Source organism: Rattus rattus, chromosome 5, assembly GCF_011064425.1.
Source record: "Rattus rattus isolate New Zealand chromosome 5, Rrattus_CSIRO_v1, whole genome shotgun sequence".
In the NCBI taxonomy this organism is placed as follows: Eukaryota; Metazoa; Chordata; class Mammalia; order Rodentia; family Muridae; genus Rattus; species Rattus rattus.
In genome coordinates this window covers 31,903,910-31,922,137 of record NC_046158.1, presented here as the reverse complement: position 1 = coordinate 31,922,137, position 18,228 = coordinate 31,903,910, and the positions used below count along the sequence as shown (strand labels likewise).

General features: G+C 37.9%; 1 pseudogene; it reads right to left on the bottom strand.

Annotated features, from left to right (window-relative positions):
- LOC116900814 overlaps positions 1–17,996 on the bottom strand; it is a 142,145-nt pseudogene extending 124,149 nt beyond the window's left edge.
- Between the last annotated feature and the right edge of the window lie 232 nt (positions 17,997–18,228).

Sequence of the window (18,228 nt, the reverse complement as noted above, 5' to 3'; positions counted from 1 at the left end):
AGGGTGCCATTTCCCTAATTTCTTTTTCAGTCTGTTCATCTTTTGAGTAGAGGAAGGCTATGGTTTGTTTGAGATAATTTTATATCTAGCCACTTTGCTGAGGTTGTCAGGTTTAGGGGTTCTCTGGTGGAATTTTGGAGGCCACTGAATTATACTATTTTATCATCTGCAAATAGTGATATTTTGATTTTTTCCTTTTGAATTTGTATCATTTTGACAACCTTTTTTGTCTAATTGTTCTCGCTAAGACTTTAAGTACTATATTGAATAGATAGGGAGACAGTGGGCAGCTTTGTCTAGTCCATGATTTTAGTAAAATTGTTTCTAATTTCTCTGCATTTATTTTGATGTTAGCTACTAGTTTACTGTATATTGCTTTTACTATGTTTAGATATGGGCCTTGAATTCCTGATATTTCCAAGATCTTTTTCCATGAAGGAGTGTTTAATTTTGTCAAATGCTTTCTCAGCATCTAATGAAATGAACATGTGTTTTTTTTTTTCCCATTTGGGTTTGTTATACAGTGGGTTTCGTTGATGGATTTCCATATATTGACCCATCCCTGCATTCCTGTAATGAGGCCTACTTCATCATGGTGAATGATCATTTTGATGCATTCTTGGATTCAGTTTGCTAGAATTTTATTGAGTATTTTTGCATCAATATTTTAAGGGAAATTTATCTGAAATTCTCTTTCTTTGTAAGGTCTTTGTGTGTTTTATGTACAAGTCTAATTGTGGTTCAAAGAACGAATTTGTTAGTGTTCCTTCTGTTTCTATTTTGTGGAATAGTTTGAAGAGTATTGGTATTAGGTCTTCTCTGAAGGTCTGATAGAATTCTGCATCAAACCAACCTGGTTCTGGGCTTTTATTGGTTGGGAGACTTTTATTGACTGCTTCTATTTCTTTAGGGATTAAGGACATTTTAGATGGTTTATCTTATCCAGATTAAACTTTGGTACCTGGTATCTGTCTAGAAAATTATCCAATTCATCCAGAGTTTTCAGTTTTGTGGAATATAGGTTTTTGTAGCAGAATCTCATAATTTTTTTAATTTCCTCAGTTGCTGTTGTTATGTTTCCCTATACATTTTGGATTTTGTTAATTTGGATACTGTCTCTGTGCCCTCTGGTTAGCCTGACTAAGGGTTTATCTATCTTGTTGTTTTTCTCAAAGAACCAGCTCCTGTTTTGTTTTTGTTCTGTTTTGTTTTGTTTTGTTTATTCTTGTTTAATTCTTTTTTTTCTACTTGGTTGATTTCAGCTGAGTTTAATTATTTTCTCTGGTCTACTCCTCTTGGGTATATTGCTTCTTTTCTTCTAGAGATTTCAGGTAATGTGTAAAGCTGCTAGTGTATGCTCTCTCCATTTTTTTTTTGAGGCACTCAGAGCTATGAGCTTTCTTCTTAGCACTGATTTTATTATATCCCATACATAGATCAGTACCTTGATCATCCATTTTCATAAAAGCTTCATTCTGTAACAAATGGAAAGAAATACAAGAACCCACAGCCAGACATTATATAGAGAGTGAGAGACCTTGGGACACTCAGTCTGAAATGGTATGTTTCCTCACAGTGTATTTATTTTTATTTATTTATCTTTATTTTATGCTCATTGGTATTTTGCCTACATGCATGTCTATATGAGAGTGTCAGATACTGAAGTTACAACAGTTTTGAACTGGCCATATGGATTCTGAGATTTGAACCAGGGTCCTCTGGAAAAACAGTCAGTACCCTTAACCACTGCACCATCTCTCCAGCCCCCTCATAATTTAATTTTATGTAAGCACAATATAAAATGTTTCCTATACCCTTTTCAAACATTCCTGCTCACTTCATCTGTGCATTATCTCCCCTCTTCCCTCACCAGTTAAAGTCCTCCTGCTTCTGCTCATTATTCCTTAATCTTCTACAGTATACAACTTCTAAGCTAAGGCTAGTTTGAGTAGTATGGCTTCCTTTCTCCATGTAAGAGTTTGTTTCTTATACATCAAAACAATATGAGAGATTTATTTCAGTGATTTAATGTTCTTATTCGAGGAACAAAAATTCTCATTATTGGTCCAGTCAGAGAGGAAATAATGATATAGTTTCATCCTTGCACAAGTCCTAGGTAAGATGAAGATAATCTCTAACTTAGTCATATCTCTCTCATTTCTCAGGAATGCAACTGGTGAACACACTGGCAATTTAGATTCATAATGGTCATTATACATTTCAAATAAGCACCCAGAAATTGATCCAAAAATTTTAAAGTGGCACAGTTGAAATCAGAAGCAATTATCTTTAACAAAGCATGAATGTTCCTTAAAACTGTCACATTTTTGATCAAGAACACCTGTATGTAATGATCAATGTGAAGAGAACTAAATCTTCAAGAAGGAAAATGCTATCATTGAATGTTTAGCAGCCCCCACCCCAATTCTCCAATACCAAATACCTCAAGCATCCCTAAGCATAGTATAAATTACCTACTAGACTCTAGATAGATAGTCCAAAATGTATAGAGTAAACTATTGGTATATTTAAGAACTATATGAAAATTTAAAACTTATAGGAGAGGAGGAACAGATGAAAATGTACAGTGAAAGTAAAAGCTGTAACTGTTGATATAACAATATTTAATAGATATATTTAATAACAAAATGTACAACAAACATTAATGTAAGCAGAATTTGAAAATTGTGAAGTAAATCAATTTTAAAAGCATAAAAATGTTGAAACTGTTCAATACAGCCCAACAAAAAAGGGAGAGGAAATATATATATATATATATATACACATATATATATATGTATAATTTTTAGAGGCAATTTTATTTTCAAAATTTATTACCCATAATAGGATTCAGTTCTGGGCTGTGCATGTATGTACATGTGCTTTCTTCACCTAACATAAGCTGGACTTATAGTCGTCTAAAAAATAAATCTCAACTGAGAACTTATAGGCAAGCCTGTAGTGCATTTTCTTGGTTAATGATTAATGTGGATGGATCCAGCACATGGAAGGGGGTGCCATCCATGGGCAGGTAGTCCTGAACTGTAGAAAAAAGCAGACTAGTGAACTAATATGCTCTGCACAGGACACACTATTTGCCCCATACAGCATTTTTAGGTGCTTGTATTTCATTTTGTAGGGCCGAGGTCTTGTCTAGTCCACATTAGCCTAGTCACCTACTTTCCAACTGGTCTTCTTCCTATTTTCATTCCTATTTTTGTCATGACTTGCTGTACTTAATTAGAATTGTTAGTATGGGTATGGGTGAGGGATTATTTATTCAGGAATTAGTAAGTAACCATCGGCTTCACCACTAAAGAAACTACACCCTCTTTCTAGGTAGCCATTAGCTGACAATGGCTTCACAAAGGGACAGGGGAGACTACCAAACCCCTCAATAATCCGAAGGAATATTGGAGGGCTACATTTTAGATAAGTCTTGTACAGATAACTATACCTGATTTCATGAATGCAATCAATGGTAAGGTCATATCTAGAAGATAGCATTTATGAAAGCATTCCCTACAAGCACTGACTTAAATGCATTCTGTCTTCTAAATGTTCTCTGACCCTTGAAGATGGGGCTATAGATGTTTCCTTTAAGTCTAAAAGCTAAATGATTGCTTATTCTCAGGACTTTGACTGTTACAAATCTGCACTAAGAACTGCAGGGACCATTTCTGACCAAGGCTGAGTGAAGTCCTCATTTGTGAGTATAAATTGATTTAGAAAAGAATGGGACAATGAATCAATACAGCAAGAATTAACAAGCAATTAGTAGATACCCTCGTAGAGCTTCTGTCCTCACAAGTCATGAACTTTTAGCCAGTTTTATAGCATAATCCATGCATTTCTTATTGTGGAATTAACTCAAATCCAAGTCAAAAGTGGTTGGTTGCCCCCATAAGAAAAATGCCACTATGGTACCAGTGACAAAAGGCCCAGAGGTTTGTAAGCTCGGCAATGTCTTTTTTTTTTTTTTTCTTTTTAACAAACTGTATACTAAAACCTAGCACTGCAAATGCTAGTCAGCATAAAGGAAGATTCCAGTTCAGTTTCTGCTTTGCAACCAAACAATGTGTTATATTCATAATCATGGCCTTACCTTACAGTTATAATTGGTAACAAAGAGCAGTGGCAACAACAAGTATTATTTGCCTTCTCTTAGAACTACTTGACCAAAAAAAACTCAATGGTGGTATTACATCTGGCATTTGAATTCTCATTTAAAAATCATCTATTCTTACATTGTTTAAAATGTTTTATTTATTTATTTATCTCTTATTTTGTGTGTATGTTTGTATATGTATGGGCATATGGATGTCATGTGTGGAGTTCTCTTTTTCTAATATGTGGACTCTGGATATCACACTCACATGGTCAGGCATGCCAATTGGCTCTACCCAATGAGCCATATACATTTTAAAAAGCTGTTTTTAAATAGCTTATATGAGTATGCTTTCATATGACATTTTCATATCTTCTTAATTTTAGTTAAACTTCTCCCTCAACTACTTCTCTCTTTCATCCTCCCTTGCCCATTCTGCCTTAACATTTCTAACTCTAGTATTCCACAAACCTCTCCACTTTCACAATATTTGTGTACTCCAATATTCCCCACACTAAGACCTCATTTTGTAAAGATCCATGATTCACCAAAGAACAATACCTCAAGGAACAAAGACTCAAATAGTATGTAATGTAAGACTCGAGAACCTCTCCACCCTGAGGGTGCCCCACTCATAGAAACACGGAGATAGAGATTGATGCAATAAGCAAGAGGTTTAATGATCCAGTGCACTGGGGTGACCCTGTAATCTGAACAGATATGACGCTGAAGAACAAAGGCACACACCCTTTATACTTTTTCAGGGTATAGGTTTTAGGTTACAGCATGAGTTGGTTACTTCTCATTGGTAGGGCCTATTACCTTTTGAATTCATTGGTGGTCGCCTATTGTCCTTTGAACTCATTGGAGGCCCTTGGTTGTGAAATATCTTTGGCATACAGAGGGGGTGGTGAAGGATCCCTTCCTTACTGCGGTTAGCTCATTCACTCAGATGGGGGGCTGCTAGGGGCGGTTAGCTCATTTCCTGGAACAGGGTGCTATCCTAAATTCCACCTGGTGTTTGCCTACGGCAGCCTTTGTCCTTAAGTTTGAAACTTACAGTAAACACAAGGTATGTATCATTCTGCCAAAGTTCTACATGCTGAAGTCTCCCATTGCCAAAATAGAGAGACAATGAAGCTAGCTTCAGTCTCATATTAAAGCACACTGGAATTCCAGGGTAGATTATCTTTATCTTACTCTATCTCTAGGCATTCCAGAACCATTATCAGGCATGATGGCTGGAGCCTGGGGTTTTTCTATTAGTAATTGATTTGCCTGGGCTTACCTGGACTTGCCCAGTTCTTAGGTGTAGTCTCCTTAACTGTCAATTTGAAATCTGTCCTGGAATCAGTCTAGCCTTCTCACTTATTATTCTTCTGCTATATAGATACTCAAAATTAAACATGGAAATTTGAAAAACTGAAGCTAACATCTACATATGAGACCATAGGGCAGTTGTCTTTCCCAGCCTAGGCCATCTAGTTCAGGATTTTTTTTAATTGGATATTTTTTATTTACATTTTAAATGTTATCCCCTTAGTCCCACCCAACCACCTACCCATTCCTGTCTCCCCTGACATTCCCCTACACTGGGGTGGGGTCCAGCCTTGAGAGGGCCAAGGGCTTCTCCTCTCTTTGATGCCCAACAAGGCCATCCTCTGCTACATATGCAGCTGGAGCCATGGGTCTGTCCATGTGTGCTCTTTGGATAGTGGTTTAGTCCATGGGAGCTCTGGTTGGTTGATATTATTATTATTATGGGGTTGCAAACTCCTTCAGCTCTTTCAATCCTTTCTCTAACTCCTCCAATGAGGACCCTGATCTCAGTTCAATGATTGGCTGCAAGCATTCGCCTCTGTCATGTTCAAGCATTTGCATGTTCTGGCAGACCTCTCATGGGAGAGCTATATCAGTCTCCTGTCAGCATACACTTCCTGGCCTCAGCAATACCATCTGGATTTGATGGCTGTATGTATATGGGCTGGATTCCCAGGTGGGGCAGGCTCTGAATGGCCATTCCTACAGTCTCTGCTCCAAATTTTGTCTCTTATAAATATTTTTGTTTCCCCTTTTAAGAAGAAAGAGATGCCAATAAACATATAAGAAGTTTACAGAACTACAAATAGATTGGACCAGAAACAAATTCCTCCCACCACATGATAATCAAAACACCAAATGCACAAAACAAAGAAAGAATATTAAAAGCAATAATGGAAAAAGGTCAAATTACATATCAAAGGAGGATATTTTTTTAAATCCTAAAAATTAGGGTTTTACTTTACCTCACAACTGACTAGAACTCCATTGTGCCTACGAATCACATTTTCTGATCAGTTGGTCCAATTCCTTTTCCTAACTATTGTGACTAGAGCAATAATCAACATGGATGTGCACATATCTCTGGAGTAGAATATAGAGCCCTTTGGGCATGTATCAAGGAGCAGTACAATTGGATCATATAGTAGTCCTATATTTAACTTTTTGTGAAACTTTACACCTATTTACATAATGGTTGCACTTGTTTTCACTCCTGCCAACAGTATATACAGATTCTTCTTTTCCTCATATCCTTGCTAACATTTGTTATCATTTGATTTCTTGATAATAATCATTCTGCCTGGGGTGAGTTTAAATTTCAAAATTGATTTAATATGCATTTTCCTGAAGGCTAAGGATATTGAACACATCCTCAAGTTGGAATTATTAACTCTAAATCATTAGCACAGCCAAAGCTCCCCTTAATGGTATTTATCTCTAAGTGTATGAAATTCAACAGAGACAAACAGATAATGAACAAATAGGTTAAACAAAAGAATGGATATTGGTATATGACAATGTGCTTAATATTATTTCTTATGAAGAAAATATAAGTTAATGCAATATTGTAATGCTATAATTAGAAGAAAAACTCAATATAGAATTTTAGCACGGGTATATATTAACATATGTTTCATATAACATTTACAGAAAAATTAATTGCTCCAGCCACCCTGGAAATCAGTTCAATGGTACTTACTGAACACATACACACACACACACACACACACACACACACACACAATACACGTGTGTCACACACATAAGCATAAGCATACATACACATACATGCACATACACGTACACACAGACATCATACCGTACCATTATCCAACCACTGAATTCCTAATACACACTAAATATAACCCACCAAACCTTTACCAAAATGCTTGCACAATAAAAGGTAACAAAACAGTAAATAGCCAACAAAATATTCAAGAGAAAGCAAGCAACAAGTTATATTATTTTTGTAAAATTCAATACTAAAAGTTGGTAAAAGGGGCTGAAGAGATGGCTCAGTGGTTAAGAGCCCCGACTGCTCTTCCAGAGGTCCTGAGTTCAGTTCCCAGCAACCACATGGTGGCTCACAATCATCTGTAATGAGATCTGATGTCCTCTTCTGGTGTGTCTGAAGACAGCGACAGTGTACTTATATAAAATAAATGAATAAATCTTTAAAAAAAAATGGTAAAAGTGAACCATTGCTTCATATAATACCTCTGAGGACTAAAATGCTGAATTAAAGAATAGACATACAAAATAACGTAGTACTTTAAAAGTGAAGTTCAAACTAGCCAATCTAGGGCGGGAAGTCAGAATTTTAGAAGAGGGAGGGTGTTTTTAACTTCGGAGCCATCTCTTCAGCACCTGAGTGATAGATTCTGAGAGATATTCACCTCAGAATGAATAATGGCAGAAACTATCTGGTAATCTGAATGATAGTAACATGCATTAATTTAGTAGCATTTCATTGAACTATATGTATGATTTACAAAAAAATGAGTAAAAGAATTCTGAAAGAATATAGTTTAGTTCATTTAAATATCTTATTTTAAAGTATTAAGGATGTGGAAATAGTGTTTTATCCACGTAACTTCAGCACTTGGGAATCTGGGGAAAGGGAAAAGGAGTATAAGGGGTATAGACATGATATCAATCTATGTGACAGTTTCTCAAAAACCAAAAGCTAGAGGTAATACATGATGCAACTATACCATTTCTAAATAAATAATCTAGTGAATCTGTATCTTACTCATGAAATATATGCATATCTATTTTTCATTGTTGATTTGTTTATAATAGTTAAGAAATAGAATTTGACTAGATAGCCATAAACTGATAAATAAATAATAAAAATGTGGTACACAGACACAATGGAGTTTTACTCAACACTAATGAAAACTAAAATTATAGAAATTGCAAGAAATTGGATGAACTAGAAAGTAATCCAGGAGTAGAAAGACAAGTGATCTATATTGTCTTCTGCACCTTAGCTTTGACGTTTTAAAGTTTTTCATGGGAGTAGTGATGGTGGTGGTGATTGAATATCTGAAGAGACCATGGAGTAAGAAAGGTCCCATGGTTTGGAGAAACCTTAAGAATTGGAATATCAAGGTTTCAAAAAACCAAATAACAAAATTTAAAATTGGTATACAGTGCTAAAACAGAATTCTCAACAGAATAACCTGTAATGGCTAAAAAGCACTTAAAGAAATATTCAGCAGCCTTATTCATCAGAGAAATGCAAGTCAAAATGACCCTGGAAGTCTACCTCACACCCATCAGAATTGCTAAGATCAGATTTCATGGGACAGAGAATGGTAGGAAAGATGCAGAGATACAGGGCCATAGCTGGTAGAAGTGCAAACTAGTAACCACTCTGGAAATCAATCTGTTGGTTTATCAGAAAATTTGAAATAGAACCAGCTATACCACTCCTGGGTATATACCCAAAAGATGCTCCCCCATATCAAAAGGACACATGCTCCACTATGTTCATAGCAACATTATTCATAATAACCAGAAACTGGAAGAAACCCAGGTGTCCCTCAACTGAAGAATGAATACATGAGATGTGGTTCATTTGCACAATGGAATATGATTCAGCAATTAAAAGCAAGGATATCATGAATTTTGCAGACAAAATATCATCCTGAATGAGATAACCCAGACCCTGAAATACATGCATGGTATATACTCACTGATAAGTGGATATTAGCCCAAAAGTACAGAATACCCATGATAAATCCCACAGACCGTAAAAAGTTAAACAAGAAGAAAGACCAAAGTGAGGATGCTTAAATCCCATTTAGAAGGGGAAACAAAATAATCATGGCAGACAGAGTAAAAGACCTGCATGGGTGAGGCAAGGCGAGAGGGATGAGGGTGCAGGATCTAGTATCAAGGAGACAGAAGAGAGGCCTAGAGAGCCAGGAGAATGAATGGAAATCTGCAGCTAGGGATAGGAGGCAGGATGAACCTCTAGAAAGTACCAGAGGTCTGGAATGGCAAAAGCTCCCAGGACTCAATATGGGTGACCTTAGATAGAAAATACCCAGTAGTGGGGATATGAACCATGAAGAGCCTACATCCAGTAGTGAGACAAGACCCCCAGTGGAGGGATGGGGTCACTAACCCACCTACAAAACTTTTGACCAAAAATTGGTCCTGTTTAAAAGAAATACAGTGACAAAGATGGAGCAAAGACTAAAGGATCGGCCAACGTGTGCATTCTTCTTGGACATGAACCTCCCAGAGACTATACCCATCATAATTAAATAGTAAAGATCTATTTCTGAGTATACCAGATACTTTGGGCATGGGATAAAAGTAAAGGAAACTGGAAGTGAGATGCAAACTCCTTCTCTGTTTGAGTGTTCATAGAGTCAGAAGTTGCTGTGTAGGCTACTAGGGGAGGAAACTCATCAGTGACATTCCTAGATATGGACCTGGCATGTTATACTATGATGCTGTGAAAGATATTTCCACTGGTGCAAGAATGGCAGAACTATTTTGGGAATAACACACTACTTTCTGATTTAATGTGGGGACTACTTCATATGAAAAAATGTTTGTTTCTCTTAACCTAACCTAACGTCTGGGGCTGGAAATCACAGGGTATGGGGAGGAAAGACTTACTACTGATGTTTGATAGATGAAAATATAACTATAGTATCTTCTAAATATTTATGTATGTATCCATATCTTGGGTTGATCTCAGCCTTGGTGAGAGATTTTTTCCCCTAGTGGGTGAAGGTTAATATAGATGTCTGTAACTGATTAAAATTCTGAGAATTAGTGAATGTTGAGTTCCCAACTAACTCCAAATGGAATATCTATACAACTCCTTTCTAGGCCGAAGGAACTCTGTAAAAAAGTTGGTAGAAAAAATATATACAAAATGTTGCAAAATGAGGAATGTAATGAAGCAGTGTCTCCCAGGAATCACCACCACATAGTAGTTGCAGTTATTTCCACTAAAACTGCTCCCAATATTTGGCTCTTTAATATTCCATCATGGAATGGTGGAATGGAATGGTGGGAATGGACATGATCTTAGCCCTCACTGAAGTGCTTCAGTGGTGTGACCATTGGTTAAGTTGATTATTTTCTATTAAATAACCAGTTCCTTTTACTCTTACAAGCAAGCCTAATTAAAATTTATTGGTCAAAAATGGGTATAGTATATAGAGATAAGGAGGAAGAACAGGGTCCACAGAACTGGTCAGGAATGAGAGAAGGTAAGGAGTATCTTAATATATGCTCTATGAAATCACATAAAATGCATAAAATGTCAAAACAACCAAAAGTTGTTAGGTTGTAGAGAAAGGGGAGCCTTCATTCACTATTGATAGGAATACAAATTGGTGCTGCCACTGTGAAAATCAATGTGGAAAATCTCCAGGAAACTAAAAATACATCTACAGTATGACCTAACTATGTACTCCTTGGCATATGCCTAAGACACTCAGCATCCTACTTCACAGATACTTGCTCAGTAATGTTCATTGTGATGCTACTCACAATATCAAGGAAAAGAGAACAGCCTAAAAGACCTTTTAAAAGATAAATTAAAAATAAAATGTGCTACATTTATGCAATAGAATATTGCTCTTCTATAAAAAAAAGAAACAAACAAAAAAAAAAAACAAAATGAAATTTATAGGTAAATGAATGGACCTAGACAAGCTTAAATTGATACAATAACCCAGAGATAATAAGAGAAACGGCACTTTGTCTCTTGGCTGTGGTTCTTAGATTCAAATCTTTAGAAGTGAGTAGAATGTGGAGTAACTACAGAAAGCAGGGAAGAATAAAGGGACCTCCAGAAAGTACTATGGGATCTTCCAGTGGAGGGAAGAAATCAGTAGTCCTAGCCATCTACAATGTCTAAAAATCACAGCAACTGCCAACATGGCAAGATATTCCTAAAGGTACAGTAGTGGCACTCATATCTGGGGGGTAACCAACAGCTGTTTAATTTGATTTAAGGTAACTCAACAAGAAAAAAATAATGGCTGTTAATGGTATTCTAACCAACTTTCTGAGACTAGTGATGTCATGGATTGCCACTTTGCAAGACCAGCAATTATTTCTAAACACATTCTAAATAGTACTTTTATATACACAGAAAAGTGCAGCTATCACTCCTCATCAGAGAAGCCTCTCCTTATTTCATATAGAGACTACCCCAGAAAACCACAATTGAACACAATGCAGAGATCAATGGATTGTAGGAAATTCAGCCCAAAAGGATACATCCACAACACAACTCCTTCATCTGTGATTCAGGGAACAGCACAAAAGTGAAGGCAAAAATATCTATCACAAGAGCTGGTACACCAGGAAATCTGCTATGAAACAATCTCTCGTTGAAATGACTGAACAAACAAGACATCAACAATGGCAATATCTCCTGGGGTTCCACTCCTGAACAAGAACTACAGGCAACTGATGACTCCTGAGAACAGAACAGCTACTTTCTCCTCAATGAGTTCTTCAATTAGTTTTCCAGTGCAGAGTTGACACCTGAAACTGTATACAAACAACACAAATGAATTCGACAGTTCGTATTCCCATAATTTACACACTCACACACACACACACAGACACACACACACAGACACACACACACACATGCACATACACAGGCACACATGTGCATGTGCTCAATTAAAATGTAGGAAGAATGAGCTACTAAATCGGAGAATGAGCATGGAAGGGATTGGAAGGAGGGGACTCTGGAGGAGCTGGAAGGATGGAAGGGAATGGGTTTAGTGGTGTTAGTTTTAACAACTAACTAAAACAGGTGTTCAATTAAAAATTAAGTAAGATAAAATTGTGTGTGTGTGTGTGTGTAATTTGGGTTTTATTCCTTCTACACTTCAATTATTACATTTATTTATGTTTTTCAGGGGAAAACACATGTACCATGGCATACATGTGAGGATCAGAATTAATTTTCTCCTTCTTCCATGTACAAAGGGAGCAAAAATCAGGTAAACAGGCATGTGACAAGTACCTTTGTCAGCTCCTTCATCTCACTATTCTGTTTCTTTACTACATAGTAAAGCACCCATTTAGATGACATCAATAGTGATTGCTAAATCTACATAATCATATTTAAGTTGAAGACAAAAATATAGAGCGAATTTTGCATCTAGTTTGGGGAAAAGTAATTAATGCATTTTCAACCATTCATGGAATAGTTATATTGTATTCAGTATAATTATCAGTATGTTGTTGTATCCATTTGGAAATTTAGCCAGCCATATGGAGATATGTTAGCAATAATGGTTAACCTTGTCAGTGTGATGAGATTTAGAATCATTATGGAAATAAACCTTGGGCATCTAGGTTTCTACACTGGGTTGATTGAAGCTGGGAGATCTAACCTAAGTGTTTGCAACACCAGAGCATGAGCCGGGGTCTTAGACTAAAGGAAAAGGTAAAAGAATATAGAGCTTCCTAGTGGCCAATACTATGTGTCTAGCGCAATCTCTTTCCTACCTGACTCCCCTTCCATGATTGACTCTATTATGAAATTGTGAGGCAAAATTCTTCTTTCAAAATTCTTCTTTGTCCCAGCAACTAACAGTGTCCTGCAAACAACTTATTGTCTATGAATATTTTCTTTTTTATTTATTCTTCTTTCACATATTACATCTTGACTACAGTTCTCTACTCCCAGTCATACCTCTGCAACATCTCATCTCCCCCAGATCCATTCCTCCTCCATTTCCTTCAGAAAAAAAGAAGGCTTTCCAGGGGTATCAAGTAAACATGACATAAATTACAATAAGACTAGAAATAGAAAATAACTACAGAGCTCTATCCTATCAATCTTGGTAATCAATATTAATATTTAAAATATTCTATGTGTTTTTATAAATATGAGACCTTGAATAAACTCTTTTTGCATAAACTGAAATATGAAGGGATATACATAAAATATTAAAAATTATACTTAGAAATTCTAATTCCTTTCTACTTCCTTTATTTGACTTGGTTCCTTGTTAAGGCAATGTGTACTTCCAGGCAGAAGCCGAAGTGAATTATCTTTGGGAACCGACTTAGAAATTCTTCCATATACTAAATAACATTTGCTTACCAAGTGGATATAAGTTATTGAAGCTTCATTAGGTTCCAACATGTAGTAAATCACCAGTTGTTTTTGTTTTTGTTTTGTTGTTATTTCATTTTTTTGAGACAAGGTGGTTGATGCTTTTGATTTTTCAAGACAGGGTTTTCTGTGTAGCCCTGGCTATCTTGGAAATTGCTTTGTAGAACAGGTTCACTTTGAACTCAAACTTCTGTCTGCCTCTGCCTCTGCCTCTAGAGTGCCAGGATTAAAGTTTGTATCATGTCACCCAATGTACCATTAATTATTGAGCCAATGCAAACAGTGTATTGTTAAATACAGCAGTAAATAAAATAGTTGAAAATGTGATAACCAAATGAATTCTGAAGAGGAAAATGAAATATTTTCCTGGTACTAACAATGATGGCATTAATCAGGAATTAATGATTTGAAAGAATCATTGAGGCCAGAGTAAATGAGTGCTGTAATGGTTTTTCACACCACTTCTTTCCATTCCCCACAGATGAGTGTTTAATGATGCTCCCTGGTACCCTAGTTAAATATTTTAATATGTGATATGATGTGATTCTCAAGCAGAAAAAAATTAGGTTAATTGCCCTTTCTGTAGCATTTCACTGGAATGAAATACTGTTTTTCCTCATGAAGCAATGAAGAGTTCATCCATAATGGTTGTGAGGAGAGCCATAACACAGACACAATGACCCAGGAAACTACTGTGGAAATGGTCCGGGAACATTGTTGAACATGAAGAAAACATCGACATAACTCACACTAGCAATTGTCATAACTTTTATTCTGTTGTTTCCACTAATTGTACATTCTCTCATGCATTCTCCAAGTCAAAGTTTAACTGCTACGATCTCTGTAAAATGGCATCTCATCCTTTAAATACATGCACTGAACTTTCTCCTTGCCTGAGATATGTACACATCTCAGCATGAGGAAACATTACTATCAGATTTTATTAAGAGTTGTTGACTCTGCTGACACTCCTGTTAGGTGATTTCTAATGCAAACTTACAGGTTCTGAAGGACAGCAGTGGAAATTAATTGTTTCTCATCACACATTATCACACATTTGCAGCCCCACCCCCCACCCCACAGGTATTTTTTTTTTCTTCTTTCTCTATCACTGGTTTGAAATGAAGACACAAAACTTCTCGAAGGTATCAAGATATTTACTACTGAGGATAAAAGGATCCCAGAAAATGCAGTTTCTCTCAAAAATTAAATGTGGTGGAAACTGTAAGAAATTTAAATGATCAAGGTCAAAGTCTGAGTAGGAGTTCAAGGCAAAAACCTGGAGAGAAGAACTGAAGCAGAAGCCACGGAGGACAATGCTTACTGCCTTACTCTCCATGGCCTGTTCCACTAATACTAATACAACCCAGGACCACATGCTAAGGGGCACAGACCACATTGATATTAGTTAATTAATCATTAATCACGAAAATGCTTCCACAGAGTTGCCTATGTGAAATCTGATGGAGCTATTTTTTCATTCTTGGTTTTTCCTTCCTGATGATTCAAGACCATGTCAGGATGACACAAAGTTAAGCAGGACACTGCCATGTGTAGACAAGAGTCTATAGAGAGATCCCCTAGACTTCTGAGCATTCCTTCTAAGACTTTACATATCCTTGAAGCTATGGGCTCAAAATCTACCCTGTTCATCAATAATCAAATGACTATCTCCAGTACTTAACCCCAACCTTAGACTACATATTTCGTCAGTCCAGTGTACATACATGGAGCTATAGCATCAGCACCAAGTAAGGCAGTCTGCATCAAGGTGAGAAGACCGAAATGTGGATGCTTCAGTTCTTCTTAAAAGGGAGAACAAAATACTCATGGGAGGAAATACAGGGACAAAGAGTAGAGCAGGAACTGAAGAAAAGGTCACCCAGGGACTGCCCCACCTGCGGATCCATCCCATATGCAGCCACCAATCCCAGTGCCTATTACTGATGCCAAGAAGTGCTTGCTGACAGGAGCCTGATATGGATGTCTTTTGAGAGACTCTGCCAGAGTCCTACTGATACAGATGAAGATGCTTGCAGCTAACCATTGAACTGAGCACAGGGACCTCAATGGAGGAGTTAGAGAAAAGATTGAAGGAGCTGAAAGGATTTTGCAACCCTATAGGAAGAACAACAATATCAACCAACAAGAACCAACCCGAGCTCCCAGGGACTAAACCACCAACCAATGAATACACACGGGAGGGACCCATGGCTCCAGCCACATACATAGCAGAAGATGGTATTGTCCAGCACCAGTAGGAGGAAAAGCCCTTGGTCCTGTGAAGTCTTCTTTCCCCAGTGTAGGGGAATGCCAGGGTGTTGAGGCGGGAGTGGGTGGGTGGGTGGGAGTGGAAGCATCCTCAGAGAAGCATGGGAGAGGGGGTACAGGAGAGGGGAGAGATGGGATAACATTCGAAATGTAAAATATCCAAGAAAAGTAAAATTAAACAAAATGGCCATTAGTAAACAGCTGCAGACAGTTACTAAGCCGTGTCATGTCTAAGGATTCAGCTTCCTCAAGTGAGCAGAGGGATTGGTAGGAAAAAAATTAACTGATTTTATATCTTATACCCTTCAAATAGGATAGGATGGGATGAAATGCCCACACCAGCTAACCACTGAGGTCACAGTGGCAGCTAAACTGTACCAGAACTTTCTACTCTGTTTGGAGCCTCTCTTCTACTCCCTCAACAAAAAGTTTTTATTTTTCAATAAGGTTTTTATTTCTCCCCCCAACTGGACACAATGCTTCAAGAAGTGGCTCTTATCATTGAGACATCTCTTTCACCACTAACTTTCTTCCTTTTCTTTTTGGTGGTGTCACAGTCTCCATTTCCAGCCTCAACCCCAATTTCTATCACTGTTTGGGGCTTTTTATCCTCCTCTCCCTCCTCCTCCCCTTCCCTCCCCCTCCCCTCCTCCTCCCCTCATTCTCCCTCTCTTCCTCCTCCTCCTTCCCCCCCTCTCCCCCCATCCCACCTTCTTTTCCTTCTTCAACTGGGAAACTTCTAGAGGGGTCTCATCACTTTCACTCTCACTAACCTACTTCTTTGTTAACTTCAGCAACTGAGGGGCTTGTACCTCTGCAGCCACCAGGGCTTTCTTGCCAGAATTAACATAGTCAATCCAGTTTCCAGGTGGCAGGGCTATTGTGTGTGGGTTCGCCGTGCTTGTCCATAAGGGTCTGACTGCTCATCACCTTCTGTGTTGTCTTTGGATCTAAACTCCATTTGAGAGGATGAGGTTCTCTTTCCACGATCACCCTCTTTATCTTGCCTACTGTACCATGATCACAGGTAGAAATCACTGGTGAAATCATCGATGTAATAGCCATGCAGATAGTTTCCCCCTTACTGGTAATGACCACAGTCTTCTAGCTGATCTCAATGCCATGACCTCATATCGAAGAACACAAGGACACGTGATCTGGGCCCCATAGCAGATTGCATTCACTGCCCTTTTTCATAATCAGATGTTTATGAGATGCCAACGGCTTTTCCAACAGGTAAACAATGCTCCCCAAATGTAATTCTCATCCTTATGGTTATCATACAGCCACTGAGCATCAAGTACAGCATGCATTGTCAACCTGTGGTTCTTTTCACTCATGACTCAAAAACACACGCTCCAAATTTCCTGCGTCTGACCACTGATTTCCAGTAACTAACCAAGGTGTACGCATGGTGTCCGAACGTAGGTGCTAGCTTCACAGCTGCCCCAAAAGATTTCGAATCTTCTTTCAGGATCATATTCTATCATTTTGCTCTCATAGACAGTTCTCACTCGAAGCTGTCTCTTTATTGCAGCAATAAGTAGAGGTCACGGAAACAGGGCACCTGTCACTCTAGGGCCCTAGAAAGCTGAGTACCCTCTTCAATAGCTTTGTGCAGCCAGACAATTCCAACATACACTTGGCCTGCCCTGTGCTGTGATTTCAGCAAACGAATGGCTCGTTCAATGCACACAATTAAACAACCAGTCACTTTGGAATCCAGTGTGCCACTGTAGCCTGTCTTTTCGATCCGAAGTATTTGTTGATCCAGGCTACTACATCACAGGAAGAGGGATTTGAGGGCTTGTCAAGATTAAGGAAACCTGTAGCTCTCCCTGTACAGAGGATCTGAGCCACAAGGAACAGGTGTATGGTGCGTTGTCCTTACATTTAGCTTATCAAAATTCTTTAGTAATAAGGGCCACTGAGAAGTGTGCAATTGAGCCACTTTTAATTCTGGTTTGCTAAATTCTTTAGCGTGTTGTATTTCAGCTTCATCTTATTGTAATGGCTTTTGGTCTTTTCCCTTTTAATGCTTCTTTGGGAAAATAGTTAGTTTGTGAGGCCAAACACTAGGTTGGCTTGGCTGGTAAAAGACTGTAGAACATGTTGGCTTCCCTTCGCGTACTCCACGTGGCTTCTGTAGCTACCCTCTTGCACTCTACCGCTCATGCGTACCACTCGAGCTACCACAAACTAAGAGCTACAGACTCCTGATGTCAGAGACCCATCAGGTCACACCACTCTTTATAAGTCTGGCTCGTTTTGCTTAATGTTATTACTTCCAAAGCTGTCCATTTTCATAGAAACAATTTGATCTTATTCTTCTTTATTGTTATGATACTCTTTCTATTTTTCCAGACAGACACTTCACTGGGGTGTATAAATAAGTTTTCTCTGCATT